Below are 25,715 nucleotides of genomic sequence, written 5' to 3'. Positions count from 1 at the left end.
GCATTTGGACGGAATTATGGGCCCTTTATACTTAGAAAATTGAAAATTTGGTGAAGATTTATGTTTTGGTCCATTTTACCCCTAAAGTATCATAGATATTGCTTTCATACTTGGAACACTCACAAACTATCATAAGGGTACAGTAAAAGGACAAGTTGCATAACTCTGGTTGTCATTGTTACGGAATTATGGCCCTTTTTTGACTTAGTAACTTTTAATATATGGTTAAATTTTGTGTTTCGATCCACTTTACTTCTTAAGTATCAAGGCTATTGCTTTCAAACTTCAAATACTTACATGCTATCATGAGGTTACTGTACCTGGCAACTTGAATTTTACTTTGACCTTTGAATGACCTTGACTCTCAAGGTCAAATTATTAAATTTTGCTAAAATTGCCATAACTTCTTTATTTATGATTAGATTTGATTGATACTTTGATGAAACTACTCTTACCTGACATACCACAATAGACCTCCACCCAAACCAATCCCCGTGCCCTCCCCCCCCCCTCCCCCCCCCCTCCCCCCCCCCTATTTTTTTTTTTTTTTTTTTTTTTTTTTTTTTTTTAAGATCATCTCACAAATGACCACCACACCCTCACACTTTACCCCCACCCCACCCCCCCATCCCACCCCCCCCCACCCCACCCCACCCCCAATTTTTTTTTTTGATTTTTTTTTTTTTTTTTTTTTTTTAAGATCATCTCACAAATTACCACCACACCCTCACACTATATCACCACCCCCATTTTTTTTTTTAAACGGTTATGTTTGAAATACCGTCCAACCATCGCACCCAAACCCCCCCCCCCCCTCTCCCCCCCCGATTTTTTTTTTTTTCGCTTTTTTGGAAGATAATGTAATAAATGTCCACAACCCCACACTATGCACCCCTCTTCACTCCACTCCTCCCTCCTTTGTGATTGAAAATGAGAGTCCCTTCACCTTTAAAAAGAAAATAGATGAGCGGTCTGCACCTGCAAGGCGGTGCTCTTGTTTCAAAATTGCACCCACAGCCAAGCGTAACTTGGCACCCGCTATGCGGTGTTCTTGTTTTATTTCTTGTTTTATCTCTTGTATTACAGGGACCGTTACCATTTTATCAACAAAGCACAAACAGTACTATTACTTGCGTTTTTATTTACAGTTGAAAAGTTCATAATAATATGTCCTAACTGGAAAAAATAGTGCGTCTGCCGTTTTGTTATTTTTGACAGAAATTTTTTTATATTTTTTTTTCACGAAATGCACGTAGACTGTTAATCTTTTGCTAGAAAATTACAAAATTGTCAGAAAAGCTATGCAACCCATGCTCCTAATCATAATGACGCTTCCTATTTTGAATGCTTAATTAAGCTTTCCAATGCCCAGGACTATTGGATTTTGCAATAGTAACATGGCGGCCATTTTCCGTCCGATTTGGTGGTTTTATTGTCTTTAAATATTTTTTTCTCCATTTTTGCATTTAAAAAACAGCCTGAGCGCTATACACGGAAGCGCGCTATACATTGAAACCTATGGTATGTACCTTTATCTGTGAGGGCATCAGTAGTAAATGACTCAGATTGGTGAAAACAAAACACACTTTTTAGCTCACCTGATTGCTCAGGTGAGGTTTAAGGATTGGTCTCAGGTGAGGTTTAAGGATCGGTCTTTGTCCGTTGCCGTCCGTCCACATTTGGTTTGTAAACACTCTAGTATTCAGATTTCTCAAGCATTCTTTTTCAAAGTTGCTGTTTATAAAGCTATATTGCCACAAGATCTCAGTCAAGTTTTATAACGGGCAAAATTGCAGAATTATTGCCCTTAGATTGTCATAATTTTCATTATATTATACAAAATCCTTGTAAACACTAGAGGTCACAATTTTGTTTCAGATTTTATGAATCTTGGTAATAATATTTATTTGTGTAAGCAAAGTTTGATGTTTGGTCATGAAGGGTTAAAATGTAGATCATCAGGTCAAATCTTACAAAAACCTCGTAAACACTCTATACGCCAGAGTTTTGGTTCACCAATGATAAAACTTGACTAGGATGTTTGTCTGGACAATATATAGGTCAAGTTTGACCTTTGGTAATGTGGGGACAAAATCAAGGTGATTGGTTTTAATCTTACAAAAACCGTGTAAACACACTAGATGCAATAGTTTTAGTCCAATCATGAAGGTACTTGACCAGGATGTTTTTATGCTCCCGGTATATAAGGGTGGTATAAAGCAGTTGAACTGTTCATCAGTCAGTCTTTCCGTCCGTCCGAACACTTTGTTGGCCATAACTTTTGCAATATAATGAATATATCAACTTGATATTTGGCATGCATGTGTATCTCATGGAGTTGCACATATTGATTGGTGAAAGGTCAAGGTCATCCTTTAAGGTCAAAGGTCAAATATATGGTGTCTGTACGTCCGTCCCAAAACATAAACATTGATATTTCTTTTGCAATATTGAAGATAGCAGCTTGATATTTGGAATGCATGTGTATATCATGGAGCTGCACAGTTTCAGTGGTAAAAGGTCAAGTTCAAGGCCATCATTCAAGGTCAAAGGTAAAAAAAATCCAAGGGAAGTAACAAGCTTTAAAGGGATATAATTTCTATTTTTAATTTGACAGGTACAGATCATTTTCACAAGGGAAGTATTATTTTTAAAGGGATATAATTAAAAAAAAAATGCGTCACAGAAGGGGGCATTGTGTTTCTGACAAACAAATATCTTGTTCTTGATGATATGTAGGCAAAGTTTGACATTGGGCGATGGGGGGTCAAAATCTTGGTCACAAGGTCCATTTCTTGATGCAAATCAAAGTAATAATCGTATCTGACTCATCTGGCAGAATCCTTGATCTCTGGGTAATATTTTTGACAAAGATTGAATACTTGACTCCTCTCAGGTGAGCAAACTAGGCTAAGGGCCATCTTAGCCCTCTTGTTTAGTGTGTTGTTGACTATGAATCATGGACAGACAGAGACAAGATGTCTTTTAACTATGAATGTCAGTAAGGGACAATACATTTGTAACATGATTAACAACAACAAAAACCTGATGAGAAACATTTATTTGTCTAAATGTTTAATAATATAATCTAGCATCTTGTTTTAACATCAAATATGTAAAATGTGTATCAAATGGGCAATGATTTATTATATAGAAATTGCTGTTAACCTCCAATCAAGGTAAAACAAAGACTAATCAAAGCGCTGAAGGCACTGAAGATGTTCGCTATTGCATAATTTAACACGCAATTCATTTTTCAAAATCAATCGCAAGTTTGAAATGAACACACGCCATTCAACTTAAAAAAGTGTGTGTCATAGCGCACGGGTCGAGTTTTGTGTGCACTTTTTATCATCCTTATTATTTCATAGAAATAACTAAGACAAAATAAAAACAGCATGCTTTTTTGGAAGTTCTGAAAGCAAAGAAAGTATGATGAAAATGGTAATGAGAACTTAATATAAAGAAAATTTGCAGTCACCATCATATTAAAGGAATATTTTTTCTAATATCAAATGACTATCTCACCAAGAATATAAATTCATAATGAAAGTTCCGTGTACAAAACTTTTTATTTTTGACACCATATACAAATTCAAAATATACAATAATCTTCGTATCTTGTATATGGAGGAATAAAAGTATATAAACATTGCTGTTTATGCTTTACTTGTTACCCGAGCAGTTCACACGGTGTCAACAACGCTACCATAAACATAGGTATAGAGCACTAATGCGCTTTTAGGCGAAGCTGTTTCAGTTTTCATCTTAGTGACTTTAACATAACGCCAACAGACACGCATGAATATTTTCTAATATTTAATAAGCTGATTCGAGATACAACCTCTGAATTTTTGCTACATCACTGCGTATGTGCTCAATTCAAAGGATGTAGCACTGTTCAGTGTAAGAAATTCCGGACTACTCTCTGTATGCTCAAACGACACAAATTGTGGCCCTGTTACAATTACGCGTTACAATCCATCTCGCAGAATTTCAATTTCGCCTCCAAGATGAGAAAACAATCATTAGCGAAATAGTATAGTGTCACGATAAGAGAAAATCGTTTAATTATCATACCACAATGTTTGCCGTACTTGGTCAGCACGTCTGGAAATCATTCCTTAATGCGTCGATAGGCTGCCATTATTAACAAGTTTGCTATTTTGAATTCAATTTTGTATCAAAAAGCATTGTTTTTAAATGTGGGATTTTCAATTCGCAATGAGATTTGTAATGACCCTTGTCATGCGAAAATGGGTCTTATTCCATATGCGCCCTTCATATAAATAGCCCACTCAGCTATCCCTCCTTCTGGTAAGGAGAAACATAACATATTGAGTGATTTTAAAGCGAACAGCGTCGCCTATGGCCTGACTGCGCAAGAGCACTTGTTGGGTTAAACAAACGCTTGCCGAAACGCATAAGACCCATTTTCGCATGACGGCGCTATTGACGTGTGATTTAAATGTGACGAAAGAAAACTGCGTTTAAATCAAATATAAATATACGATATATTTCAATAATGAAGAAAGATACTCATAACAAGGCATATGAGGACACATATGAAGTGCTCTCCCGTAGTATATTTTTTATTTACTCACACTAATGTGTGGTTTGACAATGCTAACACACATTTCATGCGGTGAATATGCAGCTTACAAGTGAAAAACACAACACAATAGTTTAACTTTTGTTTAATTGTATTCAATTATTTAGAAAAGTAAATTGCTAACTTTATTTCAAAGTCGGCGTATACGCCGACTACATTTTTAAAAGACATGTATTGTTATAAATATATTTTATATAATATATTTAGTTGTTTTCGGTTTTAGCGATTATAAAGCATTTTCGAGGTTGCCTATAGTATGCCTGAGTAATTGATGAACTCATATCCAACTGTCAATGTATTGAGAACTGTGAATATAAACAAGCTAACCCTTCTACTAAGCTTCTACTATTGCGTTGCTAGCACCCGTAAATACAAAAGATCGCCGCTATGTGTTGAGAACCAAGAACGCTTTCCAGAAATACCCGATGTAGTAGCTTCAACGAGGTTATGAAACAGGTCATTCGTATTATTATTATAAATTGTTTGTTATATTCGGGTTAAGCGATTATGATTTTTTTTAGTCTATCGTATCGCTGAAGTTATTGTTGAACTTATGTTCAACGTTTTATAAATTGAGAATATAAATAAGCGTCAACTTTTTCCCAAATCTCTCAATTTACGACCTGTACTACGTCATTGAGTTGTATGTGAGAGCGTAACCTATTGCGTTGTTATCGCCCGTAAACTTTCCTTTGTTTATCGACAGGCGCATCTATTAATAGCCTCATATCATGAATGCCAAAACACCCGCGAAAAAGAACCACGTGACCAAATAGGACGCTAAACGCAAATACCATGCGACTACGACTTTTAATTATGTAAGAACGCTCCGCAATTCCTCTGAAGCCGGGGCCTTGTGATTGCTTTTACGTAAAGAATTGACCTCTAACTGAAGTAAGCAAAGGAAACGCAGCACCTAATTGACCCATTCCTTCTATGTGCGAAGGCAGATTGAATTTTACTAATGTATGGTTTGCCTATTATAACACACATTATAATGCGGTAAATATGCGACTAAAAGTAAAAAACACTATAATTAAACTTTTGTTTTTAATTAGGTTATTTAGAAACCAAAATTCCAAACCTTATTTCAAAACAGCAAGACTACATTTTTTAGAGAATATTCTTGTTATATTTAAATGTTTTTTAACAGTTTCAGCGATAATGAATCATTTTTATGTTGTCTATCGTATCCCGGTAATAATTGTTGAACTCGTGGTCAACGTGTTATTAATTGAGACCCGTGAATATAAACAAGCGTAACCTTATACTAGTGCGTAATTCTCACCCGGACTCCCCTTTGTTTATCGCCAGCCTCAGATTTATGAATGAGATGAGCGAAAATACTACGTCACGCAGACGCAGCAGAAAGTGGACTATTTTAATCATTCATAAACAATCTCCTCCGCGACACGTGCAATACGATCATTGTTTTTTTTATTCTTTTCTATAAAACACCATTCGAAACTATTGCATTTAACACGATATTAATATAATGTTTCCATTGTGAATAAACATAATTGGAGAACTCAAACCTCTTGCATAAATTATACAACTCTTTCTTCGCGCGTAGTGTAAGCGGGAATTGGGCTAATCATACCCAGGCCGTATCGACCTGAATTTTACATCAAGCACATTAGACGGTCGCTAAAGCGCCCATCTAAAAACCATGAATGAATTTCATCATGGACAATCTTTTAACTGTAACAATTCCAGTGTAAATCATGTTATATAATTAAAATATTACATTATTGCTTACACAATTAGAACCAGACACTTAAGTTATACAATTCAATGCTTATAAACTTGATTTTGACAATTTTTTTAACTAACAATATTTCATGGTTCTTTAAACATGGTCTTTATAACACAGTCAATATTCAGTCAATGCTGATGATTGTGATGATTGACCAGAGTCAAAGCCACAGATAGTGAGTCAACGGCACAGTGAACCATGTTTTGACCATGTTTAACATGCTTCAAGGTTTAAATTTCAACGGGGTCAATTTGCTTATTTTAAAACTAATATATACTATTTTGGTTTTAAGTGTGATTTGTACTGCAGACTTCACATTTGCATATACTACCAGAATTACTGTTTATTAAATGGAATACTAATACTACACATAATAATATCAATTTTCAAGCTAAAGCCTCAATGGATTTTGATGTCTATTTAAAATCAAGTTCAAATAATACTGATTAATTATTATTACTGCGATATATGATTTCATAAGGAGGCTGAATGTGTATCTGTCTTTTTCTTTGCTAATGCAAATTTTAGAGAATACGTGTTACCCATTAACTTATTATCGATAATTGAACAAAACAAAGATATACAATAGCTGTATAATACTTTACATAAGTGTAACTTAGTAAAATAATTCTCAAAAGTATCAATTCGATTTTGACAAGAATAAGATGTTGAGAGCGGGATTTAAATCATTTTGGTCAATACAATAGACACTATGTAGACGGGGAAGTTTTTTAACTGGCTTACCGCATTCCGGAGGATATCGGATATAGCCGCTCTATCACGGTTGATATCAGAGGTCTGATTTTGATGTTTAGAGGGATCACCCGTCAATAGTAATCTACGCTAGAATTTGGGGGTTTTAATACTGGTTCCCTTTTTTTGAGACGTGAAATATGTATAATGGCAGTGTATGCAGAAACAAAGACTAATTTTGAATCAGAGACACAATTACATGTATAGCAATCGACTTAAGAAGTACTACAGATCCACAAAGATGTTAACAGCATGCTAGATTCAGGAGCAACAAAGCAACAAACGCACATAGTTAAACAAAGAACCAAGAATATCTTTACAAATAACATTAATGAAAATTTCGAAAGTTTAACTGCAGTTGTCAATAACACACACAAAGTAAAGAAATAAAGAATAATAGGTTGGTGACGTGGATGGATAATGGTGATCTGGCAAGTCAGAGGAATTTGTCGGGTGAGCCGAAGGCGAACCGTTGACATTCTCCGACGAGCCAGAAAACAATTTTCCATCCACGTCACTAACCTATTAGTCTATTTATCATACCACATATATTTCTTTTTATGCCCCGGGTAGGGTGGCATATAGCAGTCGAACTGTCCGTCAGTCTGTCTGTCAGTCTGTGCGTCCGTCCGAAAACTTTAACATTGGCTGTAACTTTTGCAATATTGAAGATAGGAACTTGATATTTAACATGCATGTGTATCTCATGAAGCTGCACAATTTGAGTGGTAAAGTGTCAAGGTCATCCTTCAAGGTCAAAAGTGAAAAAATTCAATCCAAGGGAAGTAATAAGCTTTAAAAGGGAGATTTCTAAACCTGCTAAATGATATGTTGAAATTTATTTTATTTCAAAGCAGCGCAATAGGGGGCATTGTGTTTCTGACAAACACATCTATTGTTATTTTATGCTTTTTTGCATCGTTTATTTACACTGTAAAAGAGTTTTAAATGGAGAGTTTCTGTGGAATAATGACGTCGTTTCGTAAAACAATGACTTGATTTCACAGTAAAACAGAGCGACTGACAGATATTCCAGGTCACGTGGTCAACTAGCCTAATACAGGGTTCGGACAGACCTTGAAAAGTGCTTGAAAATCAATGTTTATCTTGCTTTAAATCGATCTTGAGTGCTTAAAAGTGCTTATTTTCAACCATTATACTAAGCCTTGAAAAGGGCTTAGAAAGTGCTTGAATTTGGCTGGAAAAGTGCTTGAAAATGAGATAACAACAATTACAAATGTTAAAAATGGATTCATTATTTCCAAGCTTTCAGATAATTTCACGTCATATCGATCCGATGATATTGATCGCTCCACCTATCAGACCCACGCCAATTTTCGTGCGCTTTTTATCAGAAAAAAGAAATTTGTTTATTTCATGTAGAAGTTGTAACCTAAAATAGCTGTACACGATGCGCGCATACCGTGTCCGATGATTTACACATGTTCCAATACAACTGTCTAGATTGGGCGCTTATTTCATCAAATCTTTAAATAGAATCATATGAGGAAATTCATTTGATACTTGCGAAAATTGCAAACGTTTGTGTTTATGACTCTAATCATCTATAATACCCACCCATAATTTGATTTTAAAAATGGAAATGGGGCATATATGGGATTATTGAGTAATGAATAAAGATGGGAGAAGTTGCATGTATGCAATTGCATGAGACAGTTGAAACGTATGTATCGGGTAATCTGGAGACTCGGGATAATACGATTACTACAATCAGTTATGAGTTCTCCTTGGCTTCAAACTGTTAATTGAATAATCAAATACTCAATTAAAACTCCTCCAGGTGCGGTATCCTACAGCTAGGTGCGAACACTGTTTTCTTTTATATGCGGCGTTTTATAAGACAAAAACACTGTCATGGGCATGGGTGTGGAATACATTATTCATTATCACGTTTAAATGAAAGCGATCAATACAATACATTTATGTTGCATTATTCTATTTTAAGCGAACACAATGAACATGGCGGTATATATTATGGGTCTGCGGTGATTCGGGTGTTCGCCTTATGGCAAACGGCCCCGCGACATTTGATCTGAACACTCATCGCAGGGTTCATATTGGTAAGCGAACACAATGAGATGCACACCTCAGCGAGTGGCGTTGTTTAAGTACATGGTGCCTGTACTAAAAACAAAAATACATATTTTCATGTTTTTTCCATGAGTCCGAAGTCGTAGTTTTTTTCCAGATTTAATTTATGACAGTTCCGATCTGTTTATACTAGCAGGTTCTGGATCGGTACGGGTTTTATAATGTAAGGGAGGTAACTACTACTCATCTGTCGCCAATTGGTCTACTTTGTTTTTTTTTGTATGCATTATGCCATTACGGTGCTGACAAGTTGAAATATGCCAGTGAATAAGTGCATTTTTCAGAAAGTGTTGTTTTTGAAGTACCTTTGGGTTATTGACAACGCCAATTCTAAGTATGCAGAACAGATATAGAGATGGCTAGTATGGGGGAAATCGCGTTGTAAAGCCACCAGAAGATGAACATTTAGAATACATATTCAATACAAATAACGGGTTTTGTTTTGGTATGTGTAATGCCTTTGGTCAATTACGGTACTAAATTATCTTAATGAAAGATCTTACTTTTGATTAAAGCAGTTGTTATGGTATCAGTGTAGTGCAGACTGCTGTAAGTAACAAAGAATGTTAAGCAAGAAGGGACCAATTTAGCGAAAAATGTTGTCAGTATTGGACACTAAAATAATATACATTTTTAAGTATCTCAGACTAAAAAATGCCTAAATTTGGATTTTTCCCTTGAAAAGTGCTTAAAAAGTGCTTGAATTTCATTCAAGAAAATCTGTATGAACCCTGACATGGCTGCTGGGAGGGGGGCAGTTTTCTCATTATGCCCCCCCTTCCTTTCGAAGAAGAGGGGGTATATTGTTTTGCTCATGTCGGTCCGTCCTTCCACCAGATGGTTTCCGGATGATAACTCAAGAGCGCACATGCAATGGATCATGAAACTTCATAGGTACATAGGTACAAGGTCAAGGTCACAGTGCCAAAAAAACGTATTCACACAATGGCTGTCAAGATCATGGTGACTCAACTTAGAAAAATGGTTTCCGGATGATAACTCAAGAATGCTTACGCCTAGGATCATGAAACTTCATAGATACATTGATCCTGACTGGCAGATGACCCCTATTAATTTTCAGGTCACTAGGTCAAAGGTCAAGGACACAGTGACTCGAAACAGTAAAATGGTTTCCTGATGATAACTCAAGGATAATTAGGCATAGGATCATGAAAATTTATAGGTACATTGATCATGACTGGCAGATGACCCCTATTGATTTTCAGGTCACTTGGTCAAGGTCAAGGTTTTTCAAGTCACTAGGTCAAGGTCAAGGTCAAGGTCACAGTGACAAAAAATATTCACACAATGGCTGCCACTACAACTGACAGCCCATATGGGGGGCATGCATGTTTTACAAACAGCCCTTGTTAAATAAATACTGAGTTGTCCGAAGAAATTCTATAACACTTTTTGATGACCATTATTCAAACTTTAATTTGTTGTTGCCAAAACAAAATAAATGCATACAAATTGGTGCAGAGTTTTTTTTAATATCATAGGAACCGTTCATTTGCCATGCATGACAACCAAAGCCAGTACTGTAAAAAGAGGCGAGAATTGCAAAAGGGAACTGTGCGTAACATGGGTCATTTATGGTATTTACTTACTTTACGACAAACATTATCCTCCTAAAATAGACCACCTAACTTTCCATAATATGCCTACATTGACCTCTCCCAACCATTAGTTTTGTGTTATCAGCAAATTAAAATTAGAATGTTACCGTTTCCGACAATTTTTCAGGTCCGTGTATATACCGTCTTTTCCATTTTCAGTTTGCATTAGACACAACGAAAAACAAAAATCAATGTATATTAGTTCATATTCCGATTTTCTTATAACCAGAACAAAAACAAAAACAAAAAAACAAAAACAACGTTGAGTTCTTTGTATCGTTTTTCGGTGTACTAATAACAAAACAAAAAACTTATTTCTCTTTTCATATTTCGTTTCAATTTTTATTATACAAAAATCAATATCTGAAAATTGAAACACAGTGCCTGTTTCCATTTACCGTTCTTGAATTGATAAAACAGTATACGAAAAACGAGGGGCGCTCCGCTGTTTTGGAGAGATAAGTCGTGATTGATCTTTTTGCGCAATTTTCTCCCTTAGATCTTAATATTTTTTAATACATACATGTAGACAATTATAGACGAAGAATAGTCGAGTCTTGGGACAGCTATTATTGGCTACTCTGATGGGAAAATAAATAGATCTAGTAACATTATATTACAAGACCATTAAATTATAATAATAGATAAATCAACGCTAATAAAAGTCAATTATTTAAAATACCATATACGTTACAACTATGAAATTGTTACAAATTTATGAATAATGTTTTTTAGATACGTTTTTTCCACTTTTCGAATGACTTTTTACATGAACTGGATGTGTATAAAAGGAATACAATAATACATTTATTCGACTTTTCGTGCACTTTAACAGATCACGCAAGCCAACGCTTGCTTGAATGCGTGTTTCTCTCTGCAAATCATACACAAAAACAGTTACAGATGTACAAGCTTTTTTATAATTGTATTCGAGTTCCATTTTAGGAGACAACCATCGTCAAAAACGGAACGTTTCAACGCGTGCAAGTAGTTTCTATAGGCGTTTCGCATGCTATTCGCCTTCTTTATGAACCGTAACATTTAAAGTCATTTTTAGCGGCGTTGTTGGCGTCGCACTGAAGTGCGGCGACTCGTATGTAATACGTTTTTTTTCGCTTATGGGAGGAGAAGTTATGTTACGGATCAATGTATATATTATATGAAGGTATATGAAGGTTAATATTTTGTAAGCATTTACTTCATCTTGAGCGCTCTTTCCGGAATATTAAATATATTTTTAAATAAGTTATTAAATAGGCACATTTATTAATATTATTTATAATATTATATATAATTATTTCAAGCGCAAAACGGTTTCATATAAGGTGTTTGGTTATAACTCTATCAGAGCAAATAGCACTAGACATATCACAGTTCAGTTGTGAAATGTAACATGTACATGTATTTGTACTTAATCGAACGAATTAGAAATTATATTTTAGACACCTTGCACTTAACCATTTCATAAGCTTCAAACAACTTTTTATTTATTGTCCTTGTGTCTTGTTCTTTGTTTCAATATTGGCAGTACTAATACAACTTTAACATTCTAATATGTACGGTGATGTAAAAAGGGGACATTTTAGCAGCCACCGCCGATTATTGTTCTTCTTCAAACATCATTCGGGTCTAAGGGTTAATTATAATTGGAATACGGGAATCAGGGGAAGGGGTATTACAGCTCTTAAAATGTAAGGACCTCTCCCTAATTATAGGACTAAAACAAGTTTTTTTTTGTAAAATTAGTACTGAATTTCCATAGTATAGAGGCAAAGAAAAAAAAAGTGTCATAAGGGAAAAGAAAAAGAAGTGTCATAAGAGACTAACTATAGCCCTATCAATTCGGTTGGATCGACATGAAATACCGGTACGTTGGGAAACATTTAGATGTCAGATTATGATCATTTCAATTTGGACAAATACATAATTTGGAAAAACAACTGAAAATATCCACGTCTTCTACCCTATAACGTCGTGTCTTTCTCTCCCCCCAAAATGCACGTAAGAAGCCATTCTGGTCTAAAACAACTGAAAATATCCACGTCTTCTTCCCTTACGGCGTGTCTTTCCCTCCCCCAAAAATGCACATAAGAAGCCATCCTGATCGAAAAAAGTGATGTATTCTTATGTAAAGGAAAAAAGAACGCGCAATAGCCACGAATGAGTTACCTCCCCAAGACAGCAGCACAGAGCAAAGATCTTTTTTAACCAGTTTTTCCGAAGAAAAAAACTGGTTATTAGATTGGCGAATGCGGGCGGGCTGGCTGGCTGGCTGGCTGGCGGGCTGGCTGGCTGGCTGGCGGGCTGGCGGAATAAGCTTGTCCGGGCCATAACTATGTCGTTCATTGTCAGATTTTAAAATCATTTGGCACATTTGTTCACCATCATTGGACGGTGTGTCGCGCGAAATAATTACGTCGATATCTCCAAGGTCAAGGTCACACTTTGAGTTCAAAGGTCAAAAATGGCCATAAATGAGCTTGTCCGAGCCATAACTATGTCGTTCATCGTCAGATTTTAAAATCATTTGGCACATTTGTTCACCATCATTGGACGGTGTGTCGCGCGAAATAATTACGTCGATATCTCCAAGGTCAAGGTCACACTTTGAGTTCAAAGGTCAAAAATGGCCATAAATGAGCTTGTCCTGGCCATAACTATGTCATTCATTGTGAGATTTTAAAATCATTTGGCACATTTGTTCACCATCATGGGACGGTGTGTCCCACGAAAGAATCACGTCAATATCTCCAATGTCAAGGTCGCCACGACTAAAAATAGATTTAAAAAAAAAAAAAAACTTACAAAGGGGGTTAATTTTTTTTGGTCATTTTAAAAGTTCAGTTTGAGTTTTCTCCCTTTATCAGATTTTTTTTTCACAATGAAAACCTGGTTTTGTGACAATTTTGTCCCTTGTTTATTTATAGATTTTTGAACAGCGCCACTCGTTTTTCGTTTTTTGTAAACCGTAATATCAAACCAAGAACGGTAAACGAGACCAAGTTTTAATAATTGATTTTCGTTGTATGAAGATTGAAACGAAATTTGAAGAGGGAAATACATTTCGCATTTTGTTTTATAATAAGTGCAACAGAAAACGATAAAAAGATGTTAATTTTGTTTTCGTACTTTGTTTTTGTTTCGGTTATTAGAAAATCGGAATATAAGAGAATATGCCTTTATTCTCATGTTTCGTTGTTTCGAATACAAAACGAAAAAGGAAAAGACGGTATATACACGGACCTTTTCAAATGTCACCGCCAATGGAATCAAAATTTGTTTATTTGTTACCTGGGCCTAGTGGCTATTGATTAATCATAGGTAAATTATTTAACCAGTTATGTAGGCGAAATGAAGTCGGGAAGTAGCAGATTTAAAATCTGACGCTATCAAGGAACAGAATGTGTTGCCCTAAAACTTGTAATTCTGTTCAAACATGCTGGAACATTTGGCATTGTGGTGGCTGTGATTTGGGTCCAGTTATAAAAAAAGGTACCATGGGAAGGTGTGCAATGTTTTTTGTTATCACAGGATAATGTGTCATAAGCTATATTAACTGCGTTATCTTTAATAAGGCCATGTCCCCCTGTCATTCCCATTGACAGGTCAACTCTCAGGCATTATTGGAAGACATAGATTGTAAATTATATTAGGGATTTATAAATGAGCCGTCCTCTGTGAATTGGCACAGGCTAATCAGGGGTGAAACCCTCCGCTTTTTTTTCTTTTCAAGATAGTCTCTTCTTAGCAAAAAACCACTGCCACTCACGCTACCACCACCACAGCCAACCACTATCACATCTGCCACCCACCGCCTACCAACTTAAACCCACCACCAACCATCACCACCACCTACCACCACCACCACCACCAACCACCACTGCCACCCACCACCAACACACACCACCACAACACCAACAAGATCGAGATGCTCCAACGCTCGATGGGTTACAAATGACTACTGGTATAACAACAGTGTCACACACATGCTAGACAAATTAGAGTGGCGTTGACTTGAGAACAGAAGGTATGACTCCCGGCTATTGATGTTCTATAAAATTGTCCATGGACTGGTTGCTGTACCAATGCCTCCCTACGTCACTCCTCCGACCCGGCTCACTAGACATCTGCACCCTCTTTCATTCAGACTAATCCCCACTCCAAGCAACTACTATAAATTCTCCTTCTATCCAGCCACTATTGTCCAATGGAACTCTCTACCAACCAATATTGTACAGGCACCTACCCTGGACCAGTTTAGGCTGGGGGTGACCAAACTAGACCACAGTTTCTAAGCAGGTTGGCTGTTTTTAAACCTTTTATCTGTATATTTCTTCTTTTAACTAACACTATCACCTTTGTTTCTATGTCTCACAAATACATTATGTAAGGTCGCCGTGGTGTAATGGATATGGTGTCCGCCTAGCGACCGGGAGGTCACAGGTTTGATCCCCGCTGTGGGAGCGTTCTTTCGATCTCCCATAATTAGACACCAAGTACTGGTTCTAGGCCTAGGAAAGGGACTCGAGAGCATTTCAAATAAGTAGGAATTACTTTCTATGCAATCGAGCTAAAATAAATAGGTTTAAACTAAATACATTATGTATTACTTTTTATCTCCTATACACTTCTTCCTTAAATTTCCTTAATTTCCTAGCACTGACACGCGCATGCTTGTAATGTTTACTGTTGGCGACTAGCAGTATATATAGATATATAGATAAACATGAATGTGAGCAAAATTATTGCAGTCATGTTTCAGTCAATATTTTGACGATATATAATAATTGAATTTGTAAGAATAACTAATGGTGTTCTATTTTAGTATAGGGGTCAGTGTGCCCAGTGTGTCATACAAATCAACCCAAAGCTTTGAAACACATGTATAATAATATTAACTGCTTTTTGTACTAAAATTGTGCAACCTTTATCTGTATATCATATGTAAGCGCAAAGTACAAATAGTTTAATCATCCCATGTTCTATAAATGGAAAACCAATAGATAAAGTCTGATACTATTTAAATTATCTTACATTCACTTCACCTTTATAAATGATCTCGTGGTAAAACGACCTGACATGAATAAACAGGTTAACTGTTAGAACATCCACAGGACATTTTGGGTTATCGTCCTCATAATCGTAGAAACATATTAGTTCAGATTGTTGACGTTAATTATTTATCTCAACCTAAGATAACTACAATATGGGATTGAATTTATCAGCTTAGTTACTTATGAAAAGTCTTTGTTCTGTGATTTTACAAGCTCTACTTTGATTGTGGTGTATGCGGTCAGTACATGTAAAATTAAGGGCCCGTAAATGTTTTGATAACATGATTCATTTCATTCAAACCCAACAAACAAACAATTGTCAGCTCAATTGGAGCAGTTGATCATGTATTGCAGAAAAATAGTATATGATGCAAACTGATGATTGCTAAACCTTGGCTGACAAGAAATTCACCTTTTGGACCGACAGGCTCACATTTTCCCAAAGACTGAGAAATCACATCCAACGTAGACACTTAAGGGGTCGAGAAAATAACATATAAATAAGCCATTTTCTGGGGTCCTATAACATCTGACATGACCTACACTGACATGATGCTACATTATTTTGTACTGAGTTTACCCTATAAAAGACAGAATATGGCCAAAAGATAAATATTTTGAGTTAAAACACAAACAGGATTATGGTGTTTTTACAAACGATTATGACCTCATCTTTCCAACCATGCATACTTAAATATAAGAAAGTATGGTCATGCCGATAATTGAAATAAAAGTGTACACTCTCTTTATAGAAAGACATAATTTATTTGAATATTTGTAACCTTTTTGTTTTCTTTGGGAGTTTTCTCATATTGTGTCGTGTTTATAGAAATCAAGAGTATATACATGCAATAATTATTGATATTGTATAAATAAGTCATTGAGTGTATTTAAAATCTACACTTTAAATATTTAAACATACTTGAAAATTAAAAATAAATGAGTATGTTTCGAGTAGTTTGTTGTCACATGGTTATCAGGTTGTTAAGCTCTCAACCAGTTTTGCCCTAGGTCGTTTTGTTTTTGGTAACTTTGCCACCATAATATAATATTTAGTCATTCTAAGGTTTTTTTTTTATTATAATAATACTGGAATACATTAAGCTCGCCTTGATAAATCCCATTTCAGCAATACTACGGTCAAGCAAGATAAAAGTTGAAGTAACATAAATACTCAAAATCAACAAATATTTCGCAACATATTTATAAAATTAAGTTAACACATACAAAACTCAGTGCTCCTTATAGAAGTAGCCAACATTTCAATGCTAGATGTGGTATGGTAATATATATGTAACGAGATACATCATGGTCGCTTTTATTTTTTTTTGTGCAACAATTAATTCCATGTAAATTTCCAGCTACGATATCCAAACATTTACGAGTAAACGCGAGGGGACCCATTCCCAATGGAATATATATATATATGTTTTCCCAAATTGGACCTAAACAATTCTTATTGAAGGTTTCCAAAAAATGTTATTTTTTAAATAAGTTACATGTTGTTCATCTCCAGTTATATGAGTTGAAACTTAGTAAATATAATATTGAAATCACTTGTATTATCCATTATGAAGTACTTGTAAGAATACAATCAACAATATTGATCACTTGTATTATCCATTATGAAGTACTTGTAAGAATACAATCAACAATATTGATCACTTGTATTATCCATTATGAAGTACTTGTAAGAATACAATCAACAATCACTTGTATTATGAAGTACTTGTAAGAATACAATCAACAATATTGAAATCACTTGTATTATCCATTATGAAGTTCTTGTAAAAATACAATCAACAATATTGATTTCCAAATTTTAGTCAAAAGAATGCAGTATTTGCCAACCCAAATGCAACGGCCAGATTCTCAGAATGGTAAAAAACACTGCCAGGTGCATCACATTTAACTGCCTGACAAGATGTTCAAAGTTTATATTGGCAAGTTCTTTCAGCAGGCTTTTATGATAGTAAGGGAAAGGTGGACATTATTAATGCCCGCGGATCGAATGATCGGGGGAATATTGGTTTTGGCCTGTCTACCTGTCATTATGTTCCAAAACTTTAACCTTGATGATAAAATGAATCAAAGTACTGACAGTACTGGTGTGACGATGCTTTTGAGAGGATGGATATAAAAGCAACAAGTTAAGTTTATCTACATCACCACAATTGTGTATGTTGGTACGAAAAAAAAATTTGGTACAAAAGTTTTGCGAAAAAAATTTGGGTATGAAAACAAATTTGGGTACGAAAAAAAAATTGTGAAAAAAAATTGGGACCGAAAAAAATTTGGGTGTACGAACAAAAAATTGGGGATGAAAAAAAAATGGGTACGTAAAAAAAAAAGGGTACGAAAAAATGGGGGAACGGGAAAGTAGTACCTGTGGGGAACTTGAACCACAATCGCACATTTTCGGCCCTTTCCGTCAAACATCAGATAAGTTCCTCGAAGGCAATAGTATGAATACACATTTCGGAAGCGGTAATGCAGTCCTACCTACGTGCGTCAAAATGTAAGCGAAATATGTACACAAGTCTGTCAGGAATGATTGAATTAACGAAGAAAATCCTGTATTGATGTAAGTTTTTTGAAGAAATGTGCAGAAAATATATTAAACAAGAGCTGTGTTTGTGAAACACAATGCCCCCTGCTGCGCAGCTTTGAAGCCATATATTTTACCTTTGACCTTGAAGGATGACCTTGACCTTTCACCACTCAAAATGTGCAGCTCCATGACATACACATGCATGCCGAATATGGAGTTGCTATCTTCAATATTGCAAAATTTGACCTTTGACCTTGAAGCATACATGCCATAATTTTTCAGACCAATTCCGGGACATTGAGTTAAATTGTCCGGGACTTTTGCCGATTTTCCGGGACATGTATAAAATGTAGCGATATTTATAGACATATGCATTTTTTGTACGTTTTTTTTTGTTTCGCATCGTTAATTGCAAAAGTTCGAAAGCCTATCCGTAATACACTTGATCTTTTAACGTCAAATTAAACATTACTACTTCCGTTACTAGCTACAAGCCACGTGTTTTCAGTGTAAGCGTTCTAAACATAGATTGGTGACGTCACTGCGTTATTGTTATTAAGACCGGTGTGTAACGCGTAGTTGTTGATACGCCTTTATTCATTTAATACATTTATATAATAAAAAATACAGTACCGGCGAACGCAATTCAAATTCACTTATTATTTTTAACGTAATGTTTACTGGGGGTTTAGAACAAGACAATAATTAACCTAGTGAGGTTGACATTTTTATATGCTTACTTTTTTACTCAACTTCTTTGTCGGTTAAACGTGCGAACTTAAACTGCTTTTAATTTTTTACTCTGCGATGTTGGACTTCAGATGTGTGAACAACTATCCTTTGCCCTTACGCAGCGGGAAATAATGACGTAGTAGATTAAAGTCAATTAACAACCACATAAAACAATGCCGCCTTTTTGGTTTGACCGCAAACGTGAGACAATCGATATGATAACAGGACCCCTGTTAATTGATCGATTTTTGACACGTAGCATAGTCTGCCTATTCGGGTAGGCATTGTCATGGAGACGCTGCAGATATACACAGATTCGAGGTGCAGTTAAGCCTAAGATAAGGTACATGTATATATGGATTTTGTAAATTCCGGGACATTTGACAGATTTCCGGGACAGCGGGACAAGTTCTTCATTTCCGGGACTGTCCCGGACAATCCGGGACGTATGGCATGTATGCTTGAAGGATGACCTTGACCTTTCACCAATCAATATGTGCAGCTCTATGAGATACGCATGCACGCCAATATTGAAAAGGTTATGGCCAATGTTAATGTTTTTGGACAGACAGACGCTTTATATTTGACATTTGACCTTGAAGGATGACCTTCACCTTCACGTTTCACAACTGAAAATGTGCAGCTCCATGAGATGCACATGTATGCCAAATATCAAGTGCTATGTTCAATATTAAAAAAGTTATGGCCATTAAAGTTTTCGGACGGCAAAACATACTGACACACTGACTGACTGACTGACAGTTCAACTGATATAGGCCACCCATCCGGGGGCATAAAAAGCAATGGCGATATTTTTCTCAGCCACATAATTGTTAATAGTTTGATATCACAAAATGAAAGTGAAAGTAGAACTGTCAAAAATGACAACCTGTCAACGTGTTGTTTTTGCTGGCACGAGAGTGCGATTACACTCAATGTGTTCACATTTTGACCATAGGCTTTGTCAATGACCTTTATAGTATGGGTAGCTTTGATATTATTTATTGCTATCATGTAACTGCATGATTGTGTATATGTTTACAATACACAAAGCATAAATAATGATATAAATATACTGATTGAGCTTATAATAATCTGAGAACTATAGCCAGGTCAATTAAGGACTTAAAATACAATTTTGTGTCCTGATTTCATGAAGAAATGACCATGCATGTCCTAGATTTCAAATTCAAGGCCCTGGTGTGACAAATTGGTAGCATTACCGTTAAACTATTACCAGGCTTATGAAATTATTGAACTATATAAGGAAATCTAAATCAGGCACTGATTTTTCTTGTTTTAATACAGTCATAGATCAGTTGTGGACTCTGGGTAATGACCAATTTTTGCTTACTTGTCACACCCTTAAAACTTTCCACACGTCTATGATAGCAAATCTGGATTTAGGTGATCTTCAATGGTACATTTAAACTTTAGCTCTGTTACAAGAGTGCTGGTAAAGTCCAGTCACATATTTAAATCTAGGCCATGTCAAAATGAAAGTGTCAAAGACAAATGAAAGATGCGTTCATTAATTATTGTCCAGTTGTTTACTACTGCTGTAAGTTTTGATATAATATGACTGATGAACATCATGTGAGAGAAAATTCACATTTTCATTGTATATCAGGTTTAGCAGCCTTTTAGATAACAAAGTATGCTAGTTTTCAATGTCGCTTCTGGGGATCAAACCCGTAGGGCTTTTAGGAAGATTCTGAAACTTTCGATCCCTCGAGAGCAACTAAACCAAAAATTAAGTCAAATATTGCTGACTCGGTTTTTTGAGTCGGTTCATGAGGGATAATGGAGCTTGATTTGTCATTGTCGGCTCTAGTACTACTTACATGTACCCCGGGTACTCTTAAGTATACTTACATGTACCCTGGGTACTCTAAGTATACTTACATGTACCCCAGGTACGGTAAATAAAGGTAATTGTACTCAGTCCAAATTAGACTGTACCCGAGTTGTATTGGCGCCCAAAATCCGATGTCGTAAAACGCGCAACAGATTATCCTAAACACACTTCTCTTCAAAAAACACTGCATCAACATGCTTTTTGAGTATGTGTTCCGATAATATAGGGGCCATTCTACAGAAAATTGACATAAATGTGCAGGGCTTAACACTAAGGCGCGTCCGAATGACATTCACTGCCTGTACCTTGGTCAGGGCTAGCCAATGTCCCAGGAACATGCCCGACCGGTCGTGTGTATTTTGGCCGGGATTATATGTTCTATATCAATAAACTGCATTTTAAATAAGCTTTTCAAAGATGCAAAAATCTTAATACAGTACGATCAGATGACAATTAAATCCCAGAGTGACTTCGGAGACAACAAACGGATCGTATCTCGAAATAGATTCGGAACCCCTGATTGCAATCAAAAAGACAATTCAGAAAATCCCCGGCCGTTTTCCTGGTAAAACACATCAGTACCTATTTTTAAATGGAATGCCGCTAGACACGGTTTTTGAATTGTTTCCTCAAAGTGGCATGTTTTCTCAATGAAAATACGTTTGAAACTAAAAGCTGGGATCGCCCAGGATCGTCCGGAATGATGAAGGTATAAAACTCGACATTGACACAAAGTAACTATTAAATTAATAGTTATTTATCAATTTTAAATAATTTTAATTTGTTGGCATTATGGAAAAGTTATTCCATCCTTTAGACGATTAATAAATCCATTTAGAGGAAGATAGAGACTTTATTTAGATTAGAAGTGTTTTGACAATATTTTTTACGCAATTCAATTAGCAAAACTAATATTAATGGTCGATCCCGGCTTTTAGTAGAGAGTTAACCCTGTACTATTGTTACAACTACCGTAACACGTTATTTAGTTAAGATTCACTTACCATTTCTTGTAAGACGGTAACCGGTCAATCTATTTAAAAAAGGTTTTAACGTTCATGTCGTTGTGTAAGTTTGGCTTTACAGGTGGGGATGGGGGTTCCTCGGATACGAAAAGAAAAGGGAAGGAGGAAAGTAAGAGAAAGTATGAGGAAATAAAAAAACAAGAAAATTTCTCCAGAAATGGCGTGAAGATTACAAATAGATTTCTTAAATAGATGAATATTGAATTCAATAGCATTAGTAAGGCAAGCTAATAAAAATGATTTAATCTGATTGCGCATCTCCAAGCACAAGAAAATACAAGTTGAATGATAAATATAAAGGTTTTTATAATACTTGGGTCAGGGCACATGAAAGATTGGTCAGGGATAGTAGGTTCTGCATTTACTAGCCCGAACGGGCTAGTTGAAACAAAAGTTAGTGTTAAGCCCTGATGTGTATATAATTATAATTATTACAAAAAAATAGTTGACAACGACTGATTTAGGGTTAAATTTCCCGGGTACATTTAGTATATTTACCGTACCTGGGATACATGTAAGTATACTTAAGAGTACCCGGGTACATATACGTAGTACCCGAGCCCACAATGAACAATCAAGCGATACTGGAAGGTGCAACATCTCTCACGCCCCCTAGCATTGCCTTTAGCAGTATTCAATTCTCAACATGAAAGTGCTGGAGTCATTGATCCCGAGGGACAAGAAAAACAATCGATTAATGTTCGAAATAAATAATTCGATTAATGACAATTCTATTATTTGAGCCAGGTCACAGGAAATGCGCAGTCAAATCAGTATCCAATTAAATTATTTGTTATTGTCAGAAAAACGCTTTTAAGCAAACAGCTTTCAAGCGACTGCAGGCTGATCTAGATCCAAATTGGCCACAATCGCCTTAATGTTTCTTTTACTGTGACACAGTTCATTTAACTTTAAAATGATAAAAAGTACTAACACTAAGAAAGAGTATACAAACCAGTAAAGAGTTTGAAATCAATGTTGAATTTCAGGACTGAGCTTGGTGATCTGCAAAACCCCGATGAAATGTTGATATCGGGTATCATAGTCATTCAATAAGTCGCAAAATGCTCGAATACAATTTACAAAGCACAATGTGACTTATATTGATAACTAAAAATACCAGTATGCCAGTTTTGCCGTGTCAATCTGTTACGATCCAGAAAGTCCTTCATTCACATCGAGTATATATCCTTTAGAATTCCAACTATTGTTGTCATAAGCGGAGATTTAGTGAATAAATAATTCATATATCCTAAATGACAGCTTCTAAATAGCGAAACAAGCCAATTTATGCAGTAAGAAAGTTTTGAATCGAGACTCTCATGGTGGCTAGGGCTGCAACAATATACCGGTATATCGGTATATATCGCAATACGCAATCCGCATATTGTATTGCGATATGATTTTCATCATACCGGTACGAAAATTTTACAAAAATTCACTCACATTTTGTCCAGAAAAGCCATCCGAAATAATGATAAAAAGGTAAACAAAACAAAGCAGTGTAAATTATTTTTTACGTAAAAATAGCATTCTTAAAAGTGTATTATACGGAGAAGCGTTGTTACATCCATGGGAGCTTTCATTTGATGCTTTTGAACAGATTATCGTTGAATTAATTGCGCACAGCTGTAAATGTTTCGTTCGATTCTGATTTGAGCATTATTTGTAATCTGAATTTCGGAAACACGCTTCCAAATTTGAAAGCTAACGCGACAATAAAAAATTATAGCGTCAAATAAAAAGTGCTTTATCCTTTGTCTCAATAAAAAGCGCGCGAAAATTATACAGACATGTAGAACGTCGCATGGAAAGTATGGGTGTATTTTGTGTTGTATAAAAACGGGAACATCACGTAAGCTGAATTACGCGTGTTCAGTGGGAAAAACGCCCCGGGTGGACGTTATTTCATCACATCTTTAAATAGTAACAGTTTCAAAAATGTATTTGATACTTAAGAAAATTTGCGAATGTTTGTGTTTCTTATTATTCTTGAGCACATTTATAGTAAATATTTACCAGAATTTGCTTTAAAATTGGAATTTATGGGATTATCGGGTAATTTGCAAGTTATAATTTTGGTACAAGTTAGCAATATATTGCGATATATTGCAATACGGGTTTTTGAACTGACAATATATTGCAATACGGTTTTTGGCGTATTGTTGCAGCACTAATGGTGGCGGCCACTGTTGAATGTTGAAACACGAACGACAACTCTGCTAGGAGAATGTTATCAACGACGAGCAATCTCCTACGCAGTGGCGAATGCAAAAGGGAAGTAACTGAAAAATCGAGTTATCTCAATCGGACTGGCTAGGTCTTTTACATCGGTTGCCATTGTGAAAAAAAAATCATGGTTATGATACCTTGGATGATGCTGTTCGCATCGTCAAAAATCTTGGGTCTGTGTTCTTTAAACTTCACATGTGCATGCATCTCATTGAGATCTACAATCAAACATGGTTTGAGGTAACTAGGTCAAAGGTCAAGGTCACTGTGACCTTAACATTCAAAATATAACATTGTTTCTAAAATAGCTGCCGTGTGGCTTCAAAGCGCAGTAGGGGGCATTGTGATTTCTTAAAGACAGCTCTTGTTTTATCGGGCTTTTATGCTAATAAGGGATAATAAGGGAATTATATTTTTGTTGATAAGCATGATTATACAGTGACAAATATAACATTATTTCGTAACACTGTCATGCTTAAGTTTTACTGGTCATTAACTATTTATCAATGGTGTGCTTAGAATGATGTAAATATCAACAGTTGGTATTTCTAATCTTCTGGACAACTGGCTTTGTTGACAAGTATTAAACAGTTCCCTGTAGTTTTTACATTGAATTTCTCAATAACTCTGTTAGAAATTTCTGTAAACAAATCGATGTGTTGCAATAGCTGTGTCTATGACTTAAAGCAGCATGAAATAGACAAGTGTGACATTTATATTAGGAAGAAAAAATCAAATACCAATAAATACGTGCCACAAAACAATCATGATAACACACAGTGGATGCATATTTGTTCGAGTCAACTAAATGGGAATGTTTTCTATTAATCAAGAGATTCTTTTATGAAAGTATATTTTTCAAATGAAATCAAGAGCATTCAAAAGCACTCTTGAAAAAAGCATGATACATGAAAGTGACTTCTGCGTTAAAAGCAAGTATTAGATACTCATTGCATGTTATTGTTTCTTCGGGTCTTTACTCTTATGCTGAGCAACTGACCAAAAAATGTAAGCATAAAAGTCTTGCAGAGTCGGATAATATATATCTATAATCCAATATTTTTAAACTTATGAAGGAAATAAATGCATACAATTATACAGGTACTTAATGATTAATTCTCAACATGTGGTGTGTTTTGCAATTAAAAATGTAAAATGCATAGTTGCACTAATATTAGAAAATGAGCTCGTTAATGGCATACACTTGTAAGCAGATCAGAACTGCCTCATTCCATGACAGCAGAAGTGGATGGAAACTTATGGCCCAGACCATGACTGCCCTTTTCATGCATTGTTAGGTTGATACTGTTTGTGACGTGATTGAAAAAATATAAGCGTTTACATACGTAATGTTCATAACACACATAACTATTTCAGGGATTGCCCAAGCATGCTGCTTTATATTTAACAT

General features: G+C 35.6%; 1 protein-coding gene and 1 long non-coding RNA gene across 2 annotated transcripts in view; both read left to right on the top strand.

The window, feature by feature from the left end:
- Positions 1-25,715, top strand: part of LOC127869932 (uncharacterized) — a 204,165-nt gene that overhangs the window by 129,721 nt on the left and 48,729 nt on the right. The window lies entirely within an intron of this gene.
- Positions 13,056-13,690, top strand: LOC127868236 (uncharacterized). The gene is made up of 2 exons (XR_008044000.1): positions 13,056-13,309; positions 13,472-13,690. It is a non-coding gene; the product is annotated as an uncharacterized LOC127868236 (long non-coding RNA).

The sequence above is a fragment of the Dreissena polymorpha genome, chromosome 2 (assembly GCF_020536995.1).
Source record: "Dreissena polymorpha isolate Duluth1 chromosome 2, UMN_Dpol_1.0, whole genome shotgun sequence".
Lineage (NCBI taxonomy): Eukaryota > Metazoa > Mollusca > Bivalvia > Myida > Dreissenidae > Dreissena > Dreissena polymorpha.
This window is presented reverse-complemented; position numbering and strand designations above follow the sequence as displayed.